This window comes from Pristiophorus japonicus, chromosome 4, assembly GCF_044704955.1.
Source record: "Pristiophorus japonicus isolate sPriJap1 chromosome 4, sPriJap1.hap1, whole genome shotgun sequence".
Lineage (NCBI taxonomy): Eukaryota > Metazoa > Chordata > Chondrichthyes > Pristiophoridae > Pristiophorus > Pristiophorus japonicus.
In genome coordinates, this window is record NC_091980.1 from 84,943,940 (window position 1) to 84,964,801 (window position 20,862).

At 47.1% G+C, this 20,862-nt stretch overlaps 1 protein-coding gene across 1 annotated transcript in view; it reads left to right on the forward strand.

Annotated features, from left to right (window-relative positions):
• Positions 1 to 2,146: 2,146 nt before the first annotated feature.
• The window catches only part of LOC139262107 (gastrotropin-like), a 57,559-nt gene continuing 38,843 nt past the window's right edge, over positions 2,147 to 20,862 (forward strand). The window contains exon 1 of the mRNA XM_070877252.1: positions 2,147 to 2,268. The gene's annotated coding sequence lies outside the window, so the exon portion shown is untranslated. The remainder of the gene's footprint in view (positions 2,269 to 20,862) is intronic.

The following is a 20,862-nucleotide window of genomic DNA, read 5'->3' on the forward strand; positions in this document are numbered from 1 at the left end:
GTGATGCGCCTTGGGACATTTTCACATCAGTTTCCACATGTACGCTGATGACACCTTGCTCTACCTCACTACCACTTCTCTTGACCACTCCAAGGTCTCTAAATTGTCAGGCTGCTTGTCCGACATCCAGATCTGGATGAGCAGCAATTTTCTCCAATTAAATATTGAGAAGACCGAAGCCATTGATTTCGGTCCCCACCACAAACTCTGTTCCCTAGTTAGTGAGTCCATCCCTCTCCCCAGCATCTGTCTGAGGTTGAACCACACTGTTCGCAACCCAGGTGTCATATTTGACCCTGAAATAAGCTTTCAACCACATATCTGCAGCATAACTAAGACCGCCTATCTCCACCTCCGTAGCATTGCCCGTCTCTGCTTTTGCCTCAGCTTTTCCACTGCTGAAACCCTCATCCATGCCTTTGTTACCTCTAGATTTGACTATTCCAACGCACTCCAGGCTGGCCTCCCACATTCTACCCTACATAAACTTGAGGCGATCGAAAACTCAGCTGCCCATGTCCTAACTCGCACCAAGTCCCGTTCATCCATCACCCCTGTGCTCACTGACCTAAATTGGCTCCTGGTTAATCAATGGCTCGATTTTTAAAAATTTATTTGAAGTGTAGAGGTTTTTTGGGGGGTATTCCCAATCATATTTATGGGGATTCTGCAGATACTGTCATTCGTTGGGGCCCTGAGATACGTGAGCCTCTACCCGCAGATACCTGGAGAGCCCCAGGACTGCAAATCTCGGTACCTCGCAGACCCCACAGGAAACCTCCAACTGCAAATTCAGGGCCCATAGTTTTAACATTTATATGTTATTGTTGGCCTTGCCACCTTCTGGGATAGATGAATTATTCCACCCCAGTTCCATTCTCCTGTCTAGTATCTACTTCATAGCAATTATTCAGTTAAAACTGTGGGTTCAATTTTCCCCAGTTATTTGCGCCATTTTTTTGGAACAGGCTGCTTTTTTTGGCCTAAATTAACAAACACAGTTTCCCCAATCTATTCACACCAGCGTAACTCAGTTAGTTACAATTTTTTTAGGTACGTTTTTTTTCCAGCCAAATGGGGTGTAAACTGCTACCCGCACCAATTCTGGCCATTTAGGCAAGTTTGGCCAGTTCTTCTTAGGCCAGCATATGTGGCCTCTGCAGAAAAACCTTCTGGATAGTTAAGTGCAGCAGATGCCCAGATAGCAGCAGCAGGAAAGATAAGAGAGCGGCAGAGAGAGGGGTGGTGCGGGGGTGGGGGGGAAGAGAGGGGGAGGGTGGGGGGAGAAAGAGAGTGGAGGGGGGAAGAGAGAAAGTGGAGGGGGGAAAAGAGAGGGGGTGGGGGGGAGAGAGTGGGGGTGGGGAGTGGGGAGAGGGTGGGGGGGGTGAGAGAGGGGGTAGGGAAAGCCTTTCGGGTGTAGTCAGGTGCTTGGACCAGGAGGGAGGAGGCCATTCGGCCTGGGAGAGGGTGGACCGGGTGGCCATTCGGCCTGGGCTAGGGGCGGGAGGAGCTGGACTGGCAAAGGACTCGAGGCAGGTGGGGGCAGCAGACCAGGAGGCCCTTCAGCCTGGATTAGGGGCAGGGATCGGCACTGGGAGAGGGGGTGAGGGGATACTTTAATAATTGGAGGTAAGTTGATGCAATGTATTTTAATGTGTTACGAGCTGGCTGTATGTTTCACTTTCCAGACTCAGCTCGCATTGTGTCCCTGGTTACCGTGGCAACCCAATCTTTTTGGTGCAGATCAAGGTTCTACCCCCAAAACTAAAGGACAGGTTAGGCTGCACCAAAATGAAGAAATCCAACAGGGAAACTTAGAACATTTTTTGGGGGCATACTTGGGGCTCCCCAAAAATGGGCATAACTCGTCAAGTACGCCAAAAAAAACTTTGGGGAAAATTGATCCCCGTGTACCTGGGTTTACATTTGTGTCAGCCTACCAGTATATCTTGATTTAGCTCATCTATTACCTACACTTTTCAAACTTGAACAGCACCTTAGCCATTCATCTAGGCTTTGTAGTTTTTTTTTAAGAATTAGGATAATTTCAGAGAATTGAGATTTCATAACACAAAAAATTGAGTTTTGAACATTGTAACTACTTTGATATCTTGTGGACTCCGTAGTATGTAATAGCTGCTAATGGCCTTATTTGAAATGTAAGGAAATGCTAGGCACATTGCGAGATTAACAGAGCACAGTTTGATTTTAATGACCATTTTGAATCTGTGTGAGTAAGCTGTGGCTGGTGTCAGTTAAGCAGATCAGGTAATGTTTTTTTTTCCCCTGCCCCACAGTTACTGTGACTCTGCAGCCTGTATGAGCATTGTAACAGGAAGCTACATTTTAAACTCGAGAATTGCATTGGGCAAAATTAAGTGGGGATAATGGTGTCTTTTCATTGCTGAGCTTGGCTGAAAATTTCTAAGATTATGTTTTTGTGTGTTTGTAATTCATTTTATTTTAATATTTAACATTTGGTCTTCTGGATTGTGGCAAAATAATGTAAAGTTTAATCATCACAAAGCTGAATCTATGCAAATAATAACCAGCATTAAATCTTACAGCATTGTAACAGACTAATCTGATCCCACTACTCCCCTCGTTCTATTGGAATCTTAATGGTTCATCCCAATAAAACAACTTTAAAACAAATGATAAACACATGTAGATTTTGGAGAATAGAAATCTCTTGGAGATATGCTGCAAGGAATTTGAAAACAGATCTTCTTCTCTCCCCTCTGCAATTTATTTTATGGCCTCGGAGGTTCCTGGGATGTCACTGCTGGGATCAGGCCTGCTGGTGCCCTCCAGCACTGATCCAGTCAAAGATTGCGAGCTATGGGGAAGGGCACCTCATTCCCTTGGGGCTGGCAGATGCCGTACTAGACAGAGGCATCTCAGGTGCCCACCTGCCCTCTGTTACCGGAAGCAGCCTGGGGACTATTGGAGAGGCGGGAATGACAAGTCAACCCATCCGCCACCCCTCGCAGACTCCATACTGTTCCCACTTGGCCCTTGATGGCCCATTTCAGCCCATCTCACTGAGATTTCCAAACAGGATAGAAAAGTGGGAACTCCGAGCTTGAGAAAGTCTGGAGAAAAATTGGGGCCAGAATCTTTAGCTTGAAAATTCTCATCCTTGTTTACAAATCCTTCTATGGCCTCGCCCCTCCCTATCTCTGTAATCTCCTTCAGCCTCCAAACCCCGCAATATCTGCACTCCTCAAATTCTGCCCTCTTGAGCATCCCTGATTATAACTGCTCAACCATGGGTGGCCGTTCCTTCAGCTGCCTGAGCCCTAAACTCTGGAGCTCCCTCCCTAAACCTCTCCACCTCTCAACCATTCTTTCCTCCTTTAAGATGCTCCTTAAAACCTACCTCTTTGGTCAACTGCCATATTTCTTTTTATGTTGTCCGGTGTCAATTTTTTAAAAATTATCTTATAACACTTCTGTGAAGCGCCTGGGGACATTTTACTACATGAAAGTGCTTTATACATACAAGTTGTTGTTGTTGTTGTTTTACTACGTTAAAAATACTATATAAATGTAAGTTGTTGTTACTGCCCAACTTGAAAGTTACTGTTGTTGTTGTTGGTGTGGGTCGGATGCGTGCAGGCCGCGTAGTGGGCCGGGAACCTGAAGATTTGAACAGCGCATTCTGCATTGCATGCTTAACTTAATGGCGCCAATTGAAAGACTCTTGCCCATGTCCCGGCCCAATTAAATGGAGTGGGTCTGATGATATCACCGATGACTTGTTTTCAGCGCAGATATTTAAAGCAGCCTCGCACACCTCTCATTCGAAGGTTGCTGTAGGAGCGTAGAAGGTGGTTTCAAGAGCTCTAAATTGCGGAATAAGATTCCTGCATGCTCTTGTTCGCTGCGCCAGCACTTCCAGGAAGGCATCTGTGAATCATGGCGCTACCCTCTGTTGACCCACAGATTTGTCAGTCTTATTCTGCAATTTAGAGCTCTGAAACCACCTTCTACGCTCCTACAGCAACCTTTGAATGGGATGCGTGCAAGGCTGCTTTAAATATCTGCGCTGAAAACAAGTCATCGGTGATGTCATCAGACCCACCCCCATCACTCTGCCTTCCCAAGCCTATTCCTGCACATCACTCCTCACATCAACCTACCTTGCAGGTGGACCCATCCCTCTCTGTCTATGTACATACTCACATCCCCATCTGACTTTCTTCTTCTTAAGCAACACTCCGGAGTCAAGGATGACTTGCTTCCACATTAAAATGCATTTTAAGGTGGCTGATGAGACCAATGGGGATCTACAGTTTCTGTCACAGGTAGGGCAGATGGTGGTTGGAGGGACAGGTGGGTGGGGTGTTTGATTTGTTGTACGCTCCTTCCGCTGCTTGTATTTGGCTCCCGGCGAAGAGACTCCTCCACTTTGAGTGGTCTTGGGCCGGGGATTCCCAAGAGTCGGTGGTGTTATGTATTGTCCATGTACATTAAATGTATAGTTGCAATGGTGCACCATGGGAGACCCGAAAGTACCTGTGAGACAGAGTGTAAAAGGCTGACCACCACACCTGAAGAGCACTCTGGAGTTACACAATAAAGGACCAAGGTCACAGAAGTTACTACAACACCAGACTGTGTGGAGTCAGTGATTTGAGCGCTACATACACTACAAATTGGCGACAAGGACACGGACGAGCTCTTCACGCAACCATGGCTACTTTGGGCACGCTAAAGGATTTCACAGTGGGTAATGACTGGGATGCCTTTACAGAAAGGCTTGAGTACTATTTTATAGCAAATGATCTGACAGGGAACACGAACGCACTGATAGAGAAGCGTAAGGCGATATTGCTGTCCAGTTGTGGCGATGAGGTTTACAGTCTCGTCAGGGATTTGCTGGCACCCGCGAGCGCCAAGGACAAGTCATATGAGGAGCTGATTGAACTCATTCGTAACCAACTGAAACCGAAGGAGAGCATGCTCATGGCCAGGCACAAATTCTATCACCACTGCAGACCTGAGGACCAGGATGTTACAAAATTTGCTGTGGACATCAGGAAACTTGTGGCGCCGTGCAATTTTGGCACACACCTTGACGAGGCGTAGTGAGACATCTTTGTTATGGGGATTGGACATGAGGGTCTCCTTCACAAGCTGCTATCTACTGAACCTACAGTCAGCCTGCAGCAGGCCATCAACATCAGCCGGGCATTTATGACCTCGACTTGCAGCACCAAGCAGATGATCCACACAGTCTCAAACCCGGCAGGTACTATTCACAGGATAGTGCCCATCACGGACAAAACTGCAGTACGTGGCTCTGCCCAGGGCAGAGAGCACAGACCTCAGGGTCCTGGAACTCAGAGTCTGCCGAGGGGGGTTAATCGAGTAGCACCATGCTGGCGCTGCAGAGGAAGCCATGGGGCTCACCGGTGCGGGTTTGCAGAGTATACGTGCAATACCTGCCACACGAAAGGCCACCTTCAGCGTATGTGCAAAAGAGACACGACTCACCATGTGGCTGAGGAGATGGTAGATGATCTACTATCCAGTGAGGAGCATTGCGGTTTGGCTCGACGGGCATCCCAGCCCAGGTAGAAGAAGATGATGCTTCTGGACTGTATATGTGTACCGACGATCTGGCCCCAGTGACTATGGAAGTCAAGATTAATGGAGTCCCAGTGAGTATGGAAGTGGACACAGGGTCGGGTCAGTCACTGATGAGTCAGGAAACTTTTGATAAACTGTGGATCAACCCAGCTGCACGACCCAAGCTGGTCCCGGTCACGGCGAAGCTGCGTACTTACACCAAAGAACTGATACCTGTTCTTGGCAGAGCGGATGTGCAGGTATCTCACGGGGGCGAGACGCACGGTTTACCTTTGTGGGTCATTGCAGGTGATGGGCCGACGCTACTCAGCAGGAGATGGATGGGGAAGGTCCGTGGGAGCTGGGAGGTCTTCATTCCCCCACAGACCGCTGTCCCCCGTGTTCACAGGCAGAGCAGGCCTCCACCTTCGGATCGGATGGCAGCGAAGGAAGCGTGTGTGGGGTTGGGCAGAGCAGCGGCAGCCGTCGACTCTCCCCTGCAAAGTCTTAGAGTGAGAAAGAGGCGCTGGAACCAGCAGTAACGCTGACCGAGCTGGAGAAGAGAGAGGGAGAGCAGGCAGCAGCTCGGTGGATTTCTGGTAGCGGTGGATCTCCCTCAGAGCCACGGTGCCGGGTCTATAGCGATGAGGCTTCTTCACTCCGCCTGTGGCTGGAGCGCTCTTCTGGGCCGTTTTGGTCGCCAGCTGTTTGCGGGGAGAGAGAGAGGGAGAGCAGGCAGCAGCACAGCGAGTTCAAGATGGAGGCGAGTCTCGTGGCAGCAGAGTTCTGCAGAGAGAGGCAGGCAGGCACCAGCAGAGCACCTAAAATGGCGGCGCCCAGTAGAAACCTCGTGGAAAAGTCAAAATGGCATCTTAAAAGGGAAATGTATCCGGGAGTCTTAAAGGGGCCTTACACCATTGGCAGTCCCCACAAAGAGACTTTTGTAAGGGCAAGAGTGAGTCAAGATAATTGTTGTGATTTGTATGATTATGAGATTTATGCAATTGTTCAGCAGCTGCAGACAAGCCGCAAAAGGCAACTATTTTCTGAGAACAGAGGCAACGCACCAGTTGCCATACCCTGTCTCAGCGCAGCCCATTACCTCGGGCAAAAAGGGAAAGTATGCCGCCACCACACTTCACCCAGTGGAGTTGAGATTTAATAACTGTTCAGTGTACCTGCAACCTTTTGATATAACGCAGACAAATGTACTGTCCATGTGTACCTGCTTTCTACTGGAGATTATGTTTGTGTACTTGTATCACCCATGTAAGGACTGCAAATACCACATGCTTGCACTGGATCGCAAACATAATCTCTACATGGGTGGGGGGGAAAGGGAAGTGGATGGTCAGGGACTCACACTCACAAATCAACCAGAACGAACCAGGCCGAGCTTACCGGCAATTTGCTTTTGGAACTGGCGGTGGGGGGGGGCGGGTGAGTGAGATGTTATGTATTGTCCATGTACATTAAGTGTATAGTTACAATGGTGCGCCACAAGGGACACTGTGGTGGGAGACCCGAAAGTACCTGCGAGACAGAGTATAAAAAGCTGACCACCACACCTGAAGGGCACTCTGGAGTTTCACAATAAAGGACCAAGGTCACAGCAGTTACTACAACACCAGACTGTGTGGAGTCAGTGATTTGAGTGCTACATACACTACAGGTGGGGATGTTGCATTTTTTCAAGGAGGCTTTGAGGGTGTCCTTGAAGCATTTCTGTGCCCTTCTGGGGCTCGCCCGCCATGACGTAGCTCAGAGTAGAGTACTTGTTTCGGGAGTCTAGTATCAGGCATGCGGACAATATGGCCCATCCATCGGAGCTGATCAAACGTGGTCAATGGCTCGATGCTGGGGATGTTGGCCTGAGAAAGAACGCTGACGTTGGTACACCTATCCTACCAATGAATTTGCAGGGGTTTGCGGAGGCAGCACTGGTGGTACTTCTCCAATGCTTTGAGGTGCCTACTGTACATAGTCCATGTCTCTGAAGCATGAACCACCCTTATCTGACTAATCACCACTGACACTCACCCTCGTCCTAATGCAAGCATAGCAAGTAACAGCACAGAAGGAGGCTGTTTGGCAATGTCATGCCACTCCCTCATAGTCACCCTCCACAGATATAACCCATCTATTCCTTACACTCATTCCATCACTCTCACTCAAAGTTCTCTTCTTTCCCTCCTTGCAGGAGAGAGCCTACAACAACAGTGAGACACAGAGAACCGGCGGTGGCCCTCCAGCCTTCAGTATTTTGACTCCAACAGAGGAGCACGCCCTCAATCTCTGGAGTTGCAGAGCTGCTGGCAGAGGGAGATGGAGAGAGGGAACCTCCCAGCAACCTGATGACAGAATTAAATCTCATACAGCCGCATGGCATACAACAGTCACTCATATGGTGACTGATGCCGACAGCCAGTAAAATGTCATCATAATAACGTTACCCATTCTTATCATAACACTTCTAATACAACTCCTTATTTTCCCTTAGGTCCACCAAGTGCCCAACCCCCTGTCCAGTCAGAGGAGGAAGATGACTCCTCAGAGGAATCTCCATTCTCTGAGGGTGCAGCGCCAGCAGACCCATGCACAGCCAGCACCAGCGCAGATATGCACAGCTCAGTGAGTCCTGTGAGAGATAGAGTAGTGTTGTCACCTGGTGTCTCACACTTCACAAGTCAGCAAGAGCATATTGTGTTGACAGGGATAGCAGTGGAGACTTCTCACCGGAAGGCGCAGGACATTCCAAGCTCTGCTGAGCTGCATGCAAATGCTAAGCCTCAGGGGGTCATCGAGAAAGAGGTTGATCTTGGAGGGGCAGCAATAATTGCATGAGGCTCTGGCAGCTTTTATAGCCGCGATGTCTGCAAATATAATGTTATGTTTGCAATAAACGTTCAAACTGAGTACTGTTTAACTAAGCAAGGTTCAACCTTGCTTCTGCTTTATTTAGGCCCAAAGTGCCTGACTCTCAAAATGGCTGGCCTTTTATACCTGAGCAACACCATGTGCGTGCTGCTCAGTGGCCTCCAACAATGACGCCATCTGGTGGCTACAAACAGAATGTACATACATGACAATACCCGCCTCTGATATCTTATCACAGTCTTTCACAGGTTGAGACGGTCCGGCGCTTTGCACTCCCGGGTTGACCGTCTCAGTTCGATTCCAGCCTTGGGTGAGTGTGCGGGGTCTGTTGTGGCTGATGGCTGGATGACTGACTTGTTGGGGGTGGCAGTGGCCATGTCAGGAATTGCAAGTCCATTTTTATTGAACAGGTCCATAATGGAAATTCCAGGTTCACTGATGACCCTTGAGTACTCTGAAGACTGTTGGTAGGTTGGTTGGTCGTCGATGGTTTCTTCGTCCGACTGTTTTGGCTGTCTGTGTGCCTCAGCTTTGTCTGATCCATGTGTTTCCTGCAAGTTTACCCATTCTTGAGCTTAATAACGAATACTCTGTTGCCCTACTTGGCCATGACTGTACCAGCGATCCATTTTGGACCCTAACCATAGTTCAACAGATATACAGGATCATTAGCAGAAATCTCGCGTGACACAGTTGCGCGATCGTGGTACCCTTGTTGACTTTGTCTTCTGTATTCAACATGATTATTTAAATCCGGGTGTACCAGAGATAGCTTTGTCTTAAGACTTCGTTTCATCATGAGTTCAGCAGGCAAGACCCCTGTGAGTGTGTGGGGTCTTGTCCTGTAACTCAGCTGTATGCAGGACAAGCGGGTCTGCAGTGACCCTTGGGTTACACTCCTCATGCTTTGCTTGATAATTTGTACTGCACGTTCTGCTTGCCCGTTGGACGCAGGCTTGAACGGTGCTGACCTTACATGTTTTATGCCATTAAGTTTCACAAACTCCTGAAATTCCTGACTGGTGAAGCACGACCCATTGTCGCTCACCACTATGTCAGGTAGACCATGTGTCACGAACATGACATTGAGATTCTCTATGGTTGCCGTGGACGCGCTGGATGACATGATTATGCATTCTATCCACTTCGAATAAGCATCCACCACCACTAAAAATATCTTGCCCAGGAAGGGACCTGCAAAATCTACATGGTTCCTGAACCAAGGTTTGGATGTCCACGACCACAGAGTCAGCGGCGATTCCGCTGGTGCTTTGCTGAGCTGCATGCAAGTGTTGCACTGATGCATGCATGCTTCCAGCTCAGAATCAATTCCTGGCCACCATACATGGGATCTGGCAATGGCCTTCATCATCACTATACCAGGATGTGTGCTGTGTAACTCACGCACGAACTTCTCTCTCCCTTTCTTGGGCATTACAACGCAATTGCCCCACAATATGCAATCTGCTTGAATAGACAGTTCGTCCTTGCGACGAATGTACGGTTTGGCCTCCTCGCACATTTGCTTAGGTATGGCAGACCAATGCCCTTCGAGGATGCAACCCTTTACCACCGATAAAATCGGGTCCTGACTGGTCCAGGTTTTAACTTGTTGAGCCGTGACTGGGATTCCTTCACTCTCAAAAGCATCCATGATTAACATTAAATCTGCCGGTTGTGGCGTTTCCACCTCCGGTGTGGGCAACGGCAACCGGCTCAAAGCATCGGCACAATTCTCTGTGCCATGTCTGTGGCGAATGACATAATCATAGGCAGATAATGTCAGCGCCCACCTTTGGATGCGGGATGAAGAGTTGGTATTGATACCTTTGCTCTCGGAAAACAATGAAATGAGCGGCTTGTGATCAGTCTCTAATTCGAACTTCAGACCGAACAAGTATCGATGCATCTTTTTAACACTGTACAGACACGCTAAAGCTTCTTTTTCTACCATGCTGTGGCTCTTTCTGCTTTAGACAAACTTTTGGATGCATACGTGACAGGTTGAAGTTTTCCCGACTCATTCGCTTGTTGGAGTACACAACCAATTCCATATGACAATGCGTCACAGGCCAAAACTAAACGTTTACATGGGTCATAATGTATCAGCAGCTTGTTCGAGCAAAGCAGATTGGTGACTTTCTCGAAAGCTCTGTCTTGCGATGCGCCCCACACCCAGTTGTCGCCTTTTCTCAATAGCATGTGCAGTCGTTCTAGTAAGGTGCTCAATTTAGGTAGGAAGTTACCGAAGTAGTTGAGTAGACCCAGGGATGAACACAGCTCCGTCACATTCTGCGGCTTGGGTGCATTCTTGATGGCCTTGATTTTCACGTCAGTAGGTCTGATGCCATCAGCGGCCATTTTCCTCCCGAGGAATTCGACCTCCAATGCAATGAAGACGCACTTCGAGCGTTTCAGTCAGAGTCCCACTCTATGCAAATTCAGTAGAACCTCTTCCAGGTTGTTCAGATGCTCCTTGGAGTCACGACCGGTGTCATCTTGGAACGAGACAGTTCTGGGAACGGACTTCAGTAGACTTTCCATATTCCTCTGGAATATTGCTGCAGCCAAGCGAATTCCGAAAGGGCACCTATGATAAATAAACAGTCCTTTGTGCGTGTTAATGTACGTAAGTCTCTTCGACGTCTCGACCAACTCCTCTGTCATATAGGCCGACGTCAAGTCCAGTTTTGTGAACGACTTCTCTCCAGCTAGCTTCGCAAACAAGTCATCAGCCTTTGATAATGGGTACTGATCTTGTTTCGAAACCAAACCCTGTTGATTGTAGCTTTGTAGTCTCCACATGAGTAGAAATCCCAAGAGACTACATAGCATAGAAGAACAACAACAGGACAAGGAGATGTTAGAGTTACACGTCATCAGGAGCACGAGGTTAACGGACAGCGATTCGGAAGGCAGAAAAATCCACATAGATGTTGCAGGATTCAAGATACCAATGGAAACTGACACGGGTGCATCCATGAGTATAGTACCGGAGTTGCTGTACCTCAACAAATTGCATGATTTCCAACTGGAGAAATCTAAGATAGAGCTGCGAGGCTACTCGGCAGAGAAAATTCCTGTGGTAGGTCGTATCACCGTACCGGTGAAATATAAAGATCAATTTCAGAACTTGCCTCTAATAGTAGTGAAAGGAGACAAGTCTGCCTTACTAGGAAGAAATTGGTTGAGTTCACTGAAGCTGGATTGGAGTAAGATTTTCTGTGTGGAAGCGAGATTTTCATCAACGGATGAGGTTATCAAGAAGAATCCGAAGGTGTTCTGCGAAACGGGCAGTCCAATCATAGGCTTCAAGGTGAGTGTCAGGGTACAGAAGGATGTTAGATCGGTTTACTACAAGCTACGTTCCGTACCATATGCACTCAAGGAGAAAGTTGAGCAAGAACTCAAAAGACTAGAGACTGAGAACATTATTTGTAAGATAGATCAATGTAATTGGTCTATACCCATTGTTGTTGTACCTAAGTCCAATGGTAAGGTAAGATTGTGTGGTGATTATAAAGTAACCGTAAACCAGGTTCTAGAGGGTAATGTCCCCAATACATTGCCGAATATAGAAGATTTGTTCACAACACTGACAGGTGGTCAGATCTTCTCAAAACTGGATCTTACAAATGCCTACTTACATCTTGAAGAGGAGTCTGTAAGGGGTGGTTTGCAGGGGGTCAGCTTTCCCTACTGACCTTATATGAGCGGTTCCGAATCGCTCCCACACCCTTGGTTCTAGACACTGGAATTATGAAGGGACTGTGACAGACTTGGACAGACAATCGGTTTCAAGGTAGGAAGCAGGTATGGCTTTATTGTGTTTAAAAAGAAGTAAAAGGCACACCTTTCATAACACACACAGACCAATACACACTGAGGGGTACAACACATTTAATAAATTGTCAAATTACAGCCTGTGGGGAAAAGAATACAGCTTAAACTCTAAATGGGGTAAAGAGAAGAATGCAGATACATTTACACAAGTTATCCCAGCCTCCCCCCTCCCAATTCCCCTAACTAACTAAGTTATAGCTCTGGAGGTTCAGGGGCTATGCTCACCAATCCCTTTGGACAGTTGCCGGTGAATAGCGGTTTCGGAGTTCGCTGCACTTGGCCTTCTAGGTGAGCCATACCCCGGACGAAGGAGAGGACTTCGGACTGCATAGTCTTCAGTTGGGGTGCGTCCGTTGATGCGCTAAGTTGCGTTTTGGATGTATGGGGTAAGTACCCACTTTCTTTGGTTAGGAATAGTTTTAGTTAGTCCCTTTTGGTAATTTCTCCCCCGTTGGGTCGTTCAGAAGTAAATTGTAGAGTGGTTGTCAATTTGGTTGCTGACAACCTTCCGTTTCGTGGGCCTCGTGCTCGGTCAGTTTTTGATGAGTTCTGGTAGTTTCCTTCACTATTCCATTTCTTCACTGTAGAGGAAGCAGGCTGCTTGTGTCTGTGTCTGTGTTCCCGTCTGTGTCCTTGTTCGAGTCTGTGAGAGTTCCAGTCTGTGTTCTGTTAGTCTGTGCGAGTTCCAGTCTGTGTTCTGTTAGTTTTTCCTTCTAAAACTGGGTGATAGATATATCCCAAAAAAAGGCTCCGTTATCTCCCATCAAATCTCTTGGGCTCTGTTTAAACTGTTCTGTCCTTTGATTTTCAAATGTCTCCTTTGTCAGCAGTAACTCGATTAGGGTGTGAGAATGTGCTATCACTGGTTTTGCATTGTTTTGGATTGCCCAGTTTCCTGACCATGATTTCCATTGTGCTTGATTGGGTAATTCGATTATCTCTTCGGGGGTGAATAGTTCCCCCAAGACAGTCTGGGATCCTTAATACACGAATTTGCTTCAGAGGTTGGCCCCACCTCCTGAATTTGCTAACTCTTTTTCGCAGCCAAAATGTTGTAGTATCTTAAAATTGATATGCTCCTTCCCATAGATGTTTAGGGGATCTCAAGCTTCTGTAATTTAGGTCCATTTTGAATTCCCTTTCCTATGAGTCCAAACACTGAGGGGGGGGGGGGGGTCTCCATGAATGCATCCCCTTTTATCCCCCGCAGGCTTCCTCTGCCCCTTTAAACTCATTTTAAAAGCCCAGAAAGGGATTATTCTCCTCTGCAGGGGAAAGGTACCTGGAATCTTTGTGAGATATTGGTAAATTCTACAAGTCCAAGTCATGTTTGACTATAAATACTCCTCTAGGACTATATCAATTTAATAGGCTACCGTTTGGAGTGTCTTCCGCCCCTGCCATATTCAAAGGGGTGATGAATCAGATTTTGCAAGGTATTGAAGGGGTAGTATGTTATTTGGATGACATACTAATTTCAGCACCAAATAGGCAAATTCATAATAACATATTGAATAAAGTCCTCAAATGGCTAGAGAAGCACAGAGTACGAGTGTCTGCTCGTAAGTGTGAGTTATTTAAAAACTCAGTGGAGTACTTCGGGTACAGAGTAGACAAAGATGGTTTACATCCAACCATGGAAAAATTGGATACAATTAGAAATGCACCCACTCCCAGGAATGTCACTGAACTCCGTTCATTCTTGAGTCTTTTGAACTATTATGGGAAGTTCCTGCCAAATTTGGCTACAGTATTACATCCACTGAATCAACTTTTGAAAAAACAGGAACATTGGAAGTGGTCAAAAGAATGCGATACAGCATTCAAGGAGTATAAAAGCAAATTGGTAGAGAGCACCATGTAAGTTCACTATGACATATCTAAGGAGATTAAGCTAGCATGTGATGCCTCTCCATATGGAGTTGGGCAGTGATCTCTCATTTATCACGTAGTGGGGAGGAGAGACCAATTGCTTTTGCTTCACGCACTCTCAGTGCCATTGAGAGTAATTATGCGCAAATTGAAAGAGAAGATTTGGCATTAATTTTTGGGGTCAAGAAGTTTCACAAATACTTGTACGGTCGCAAGTTTACCATTGTTACGGACCATAAGCCCCTAACAGCAATCCTCCATCCAAAGTCCCCAGTTCCAAAATTAGCTGCAGCCCGAATGCAGAGATGGGCTTTGATTTTGTCAGCATATACATATGATATTGATTACAGACGATGAGCTGATCACAGTAATGCTGATGCAATATCTAGATTGCCTTCCCCATCACAAGTTACACCCGATAGGGAAGAAGTGTTTTATTTTTCATACATTGATGAACTGCCAGTCACAGCTGAAGAGATTGGTAGAGCAACCAAAAATGACCAGTGATGTCAAAGGTGTATGAGTATATTGCAAATGGATGGCCAAACCAGGTAACAGACAAAGATACACATCCATTCTTCATTCGTAGGAATGAATTATCAGTAGATAAAGATTGTATCATATGGGGTGCAAGAGTGAGTTAAAATGAAAATCAAGAAAATTCCATAGAGGAAAACGTTCCTCAGGATGAGCCTCGAATGAGTGTGAAATCGACACCAGGTTTGGAAGGTTCTGTTCGAGAGCGAAGGTATCCTCTTCGAAACAGAAAACAAGTGGTAAAGTTAAATTTGTATATATGGAAAAAAAAAAGTTTATATCCTGTGTTATGTATAATCATGAAAGTTATGTATGATGTTTGTTATAATAACTTCTTCATTAAGGAGGGAGAAGTGTAATGTCTGTAAGCTTGTAATGTTTGGAGCTCCACACTGTGGATGTGGACGTATTGTTTACTGCAACTGCAGAGTTAATAATAAACAGAACCAGGCAGATTCCGGAGGCTTCCGAGAGAGCTGCCTGCCATGTTGGAAGCTGTGTGTGCTGATATCACAGTCCCGAACTTGCACGGTCCCGCTAAGCGTCTCAGTCGGCAACGAATTCCGCCGCGCTCTGGCCCTCCAATCGAACGGGTGAATAAAACCTGTATCTCGAGATGATGATACCAATGTACACAACTCCTCGTATGTTTTCTCTGTTGGATCACTAGGCATGAGTAGATTCTTTATCAAACCGTAGATCTTTGAACCGCACACAGTGAGGAACAGGCCCGGCGCCACTCTGCATCGTCGACCCTCTTCATTTTTTTGGCCACGGAGTACTGGTTCATACGGCTCATAAAGTCTGCCCCAATCTTCTCCCTCCACAAATCGCTCTAAAAATCCAATTGTGCTCATTTTGCAAACAAAGGTTCTTGTAATCTCGTCGCCAAATGTTATGTATGCAATAAAGGTTCTAACTGAGTACGGTTTAACTAAGCAAGGTACAACCTTGTTTCTGCTTCATTTCGTCCCAAAGTACCTGACTCTCAAAGTGACTGGCCTTTTATACCAGAGCAGCACCATGTGCGTGCTGCTCAGAGGCCTCCAGCAATGATGCCATCTAGTGGCTACAAACATAATGTACTTACATGACAATACAGAGAATGGAGGAGTCCATTTCCAACATGAGCACCACCATCTCACAGGCAATTGTTGTGTACGTAAATAAACAGATTAACTGAAACATGAGTAATGTAACTTGGTACATCAGTCATTGAAAGTTGGCATGCAGGTACAGCAGGCGGTGAAGAAGGCAAATGGCATGTTGGCCTTCATAGCGAGAGGATTTGAGTATAGTAACAGGGAGGTCTTACTGCAGCTGTACAGGGCCTTGGTGAGGCCACACCTTGAATATTGTGTTCAGTTTTGGTCTCCTAATCGGAGAAAGGACATTCTTGCTATTGAGGGAGTGCAGCAAAGGTTCACCAGACTGATTCCGGGGTTGGCAGGACTGACATATGAAGAAAGACTGGATCGACTAGGCTTATATTCACTGGAATTTAGAAGAATGAGAGGGGATCTCGTAGAAACATATAAAATTCTGATGGGATTGGACAGGTTAGATGCAGGAAGAATGTTCCCGATGTTGGGGAAGTCCAGAACCAGGGGTCGCAGTCTAAGGATAAGGAGTAAGCCATTTAGGACTGAGATGAGGAGAAACTTCTTCACTCAGAGAGTTGTGAACATGTGGAATTCTCTACCATAGAAAATTGTTGAGGCCAGTTCGTTAGATATATTCAAAAGGGAGTTAGATGTGGCCCTTACAGCTAAAGGGATCAAGGGGTATGGAGAGAAAGTAGGAATGGGGTACTGAAGTGCATGATCAGCCATGATCATATTGAATGGTGGTGCAGGCTCAAAGGGCCGAATGGCCTGCTCCTGTACCTATTTTCTATGTTTCTCTATGTTTCTATGTAACTTACTGTGTCCTTTATAGCAACTCTCAAAACGGTGTCCCAAAACCAGCATGTTTTCAACAGTATGTGAATAGCTCCCGCAGGGTCCTAATGCCTGTCTCGTGTCCTGAGTGTTATGTATGTAAACATTGTAACTGTGTAAGACTTGCCACCAGAGGACGCAACTGTTGGAGGCCCAAGGGTCACTTACACACCTCGTGCAAGGGAGTATAAAAGGTTGTCTGCCATGCTGCTTAGGCACTCTGGAGTTGTATTAAAGAGACTAAGGTCACATCAGTTTTAGCTCACAGTACTCAGTCTTGTGGAGTTCTTCCATACTTAACAATTTGTGACGAGTCACAGATTACGAACTTTCACGCGGTCATGGCTGCCATTGGTATTTTAGAGAGATTTGTAGAGGGTGATGATTGGGAAGCCTTCGTTGAGCGTCTCGACCAGTACTTCATGGCCAACGAGCTGGATGGGGACGATAAAGCGATCAAGCGCAGGACGATTCTCCTCACCATGTGTGGGTACACAATATACGGCCTCATCAAGAATCTGCTAGCACCGGAGAAACCAGCGGATAAGATATATACAGAGTTGTGTACGCTGGTTCGGAACCACCTCAAACCGAAGGAGTGTGTTTTAATGGCCAAGTATCACTTCTACATGCACCACTACTCCGAGAGCCAGGACGTGGTGAGTTATGTCACCGACCTGAGACGCCTTGCGGGAACTTGAGAATTTGCTGGATTTTTGAGGGGAAATGCTGCGGGACATTTTTTTTCTTGGCATCGGTCATGAGGTCATTCTTCGCAAGCTGCTGTCTGCCGAATCCCTCGACCTGAGCAAGGCCATCACAATAGCCCAGGCATTCATATCCACGAGCGATAATACCAGACAGATATCTTCCCAGCATCAAAGCTCACCGGCAAGTAATGTGCATAAAATAACGGCGCTAGCAGGCAGAACTGCATATGGCAGGGCCTACACGTCTGCAGCTGCAAGACCTAGGATGACTCAGAATCCGCCGTCAGGTGTGAATGCAAATCCATTAGCACCATGTTGGTGCTGCGGGGTAATCATCGAGCCCATCAATGTCGATACAAGCACTATGTGTGCAAAGGCTGCGGAACAATGGGGCACCTCCAGCGAATGTGCAAGAGTGCTGCGACTCACCATGTGGCAGAGTCAGCAGAGGATGATTGATCTGGCGCGGATCATGCAGAACAAAGAAGAGAGGCAACTCAACCCGAGGAAGAAGTGTATGGGGTACACACTTTCACCACCAAGAACCCTCCTATCATGCTGAAAGTCAAATTGAACGGTATTCCAGTATCAATGGAGTTGGAAATGGGGGCGAGTCAGTCAGTTATGAGCCAGAAGCTTTTGAGAAACTGTGGGGCAACAAGGCACAAATGCCCAAACTGAGCCCGATTCAGACAAAGCTGCGCACCTACACCAAAGAGCTCATACCAGTCATTGGCAGTGCGGCAGTTAAGGTATCGTATGATGGGGCTGTGCATGATTTATCACTGTGGATTGTACCAGGTGACGGCCCAATGCTATTCGGCAGAAGCTGGCTGGGAAAGATTCGATGGAACTGGGACGACATCAAAGCACTATCTTCAGTAGATGATGCCTCGTGCGTCCAAGTGCTGAGCAAGTTTCCATCGCTATTTGAACCAGGCATCGGCAACTTCACAGGTGCCAAGATGCAGATCCATCTAGTCCCGGATGCAAGACCCATTCATCACAAGGCTCGAGTGGTTCCATATATGATGAGGGAGAAAGTAGAGATCGAAGTGGACAGACTTCAACGAGAGGGAATCATATCGCCAGCCAAGTTCAACGAGTGGGCCAGTACGATTGTTCTGGTGTTGAAAAGCGATGGCACGATCAGAATCTGCGGAGACTACAAGGTAACGATCAACCGAGTCTCGTTACAAGACCAGTACCCGCTACCCAAGGCGGATGACCTGTTCGCAACGTTAGCAGGGTGGGGGGAGAAGTCGTTCACCAAGTTGGACCTAACCTCTGCCTACATGGCACAGGAGCTGGCTAAATCTTTGAAAAGATTGACGTGCATCAACACGCACAAAGGACTGTTTATATACCACAGGTGCCCTTTTGGGATTCGCTTGGCTGCTGTCATCTTCCAGAGGAACATGGAGAGTTTGCTGAAATCGATTCTGTACACTGTTGTGTTTCAAAACGACATCCTGATCACCGGTCGTGACACCATCGAACATCTGCATAACCTGGAAGAAGTTCTAAGTCGACTAGACAAAGTGGGATTCAGGCTGAAACGCTCCAAGTGTGTTTTCCTAGCGTCGGAGATCGAATTTTTGGGGAGAAAGATTGCCACAGACGGCATCAAGCCCACGGACTCAAAGACAGAGGCCATCAAGAATGCACCCAGACCACAGAATGTGACGGAGCTGCAGTCGTTCCTGGGACTCAACTAAATTCTACCCGGGTTAAGCACTTTGCTGGAACCTTTGCACATGCTGCTACTTAAGGGCGATGACTGGGTTTGGGGTAAATCTCAAGAGACAGCTTTTGAGAAGGCCAGAAACCTACTTTGTTCTAATAAGTTACTTGTAGTGTATGACATGTGTAAACGATTAGTGCACGCTTGTGATGCATTTTTGTACGGGGTCAGCTGTGTGTTACAGCAAACCAATGTATCGGGAAAACTTCAACTGGTTGCATACCACGTTTAGAAGTCTGTCTAAGGCTGAAAGAGCCTGCAGTATGGTGGAGAAAGAGGCGTTAACATGTGTATATGGGGTTAAGAAAATGCACCAATACCTATTTGGACTTCGGTTTGAGCTTGAAACCGACCACAAACCGCTCATTTCGCTGTTTTCACACCGCTGTATAAACACCAATGCTTCATCCCGCATCCAAAGATGGGCACTAACATTGTCCGCCTATGACTATGTTATCTGCCACAGACCAGGCACGGAGAACTGTGCTGATGCTCTCAGGTGGCTACCATTGCTCATTACCGGGATGAAATTAAGCCATTTCACCAACACAAAGATGAAATGTCCATCCAGTCGGATTGTCTCTTATGGGGTAATCGCGTGGTTTCGCCAAAAAAAGGCAGGGGAACGTTTATACGCGACCTGCATAATACCCACCCAGGAATAGTCATGATGAAGACTATAGCCAGGTCACATGTTTGGTGGCCCGGCATTGACTCGGACTTACCGAGTCATGCGTACACCAGTGCAACAGATGCTCACAATTGAGCAATGCACCAAGGGAGGCTCCATTGAGTCTGTGGTCATGGCCCTCCAAACCATGGTCCAGGATCCACGTAGATTTCGCTGGCCCCTTTCTCGGAAAGATGCTTTTAGTTGTAGTGGATGCTTACTCTAAATGAATCGAATGCATAATCATGTCTTCCAGCACATCCACTGCCACCATTGAAGACCTCCGGGCTATGTTCGCCACCCATGACTTGCCCAACGTCCTCGTCAGTGACAATGGACCGTGTTTCACCAGCTCGGAATTCAACGAGTTTATGACCCGCAATGGCATCAAGCATGTCAGGTCTGCCCTGTTTAAGCTTGCATCCAACAGTTAAGCGGAACGGGCAGTCCAAACTATCAAGCAGAGTTTGAAACGTGTGACGGAAGGCTCCTTGCAGACCCGCTTATCTCAGGTTCTGCTCAGCTACAGGACACGACCCCACTCACTCACTGGGGTTCCCCCTACAGAATTGTTAATGAAGAGAGCACTCAAAACCAGGCACTCCCTAGTCCACCCGGATCTTAATGATCATGTAGAAACCCGACATCACCGGCAAAACATGTACCACGATCCCGCGACTGTATCGCGTGACATTGACGTTAACGACCCTGTGTTTGTCCTTAATTACGGTCATGGTCCTAAATGGGTTGCTGGCACAGTCTTGACCAAGGAGGGGAATAGAGTGTTTATAGTCAAACTATTGAATGGACAAACGAGCAGAAAGCATTTGGATCAGACCAAACTGCGGTTCACCGACAACCAGGAACAACCTGAAGAGGACATTACCATCATCGATTCACCAAAACACACCCAACCTGCAATCGACCTCACTGTCAATCAAGAGGATGAACTCACCATTCCCAACAGTCCTGTCAGACCAGCTGTGCCGCAGTGCAGCAATGGTCTGATCAACTCACCCATGCCAGAGTTTGAACTCAGACAATCAACAAGGGAGCATAGGGCCCCGGATCGTCTCAACTTATAAATAATTT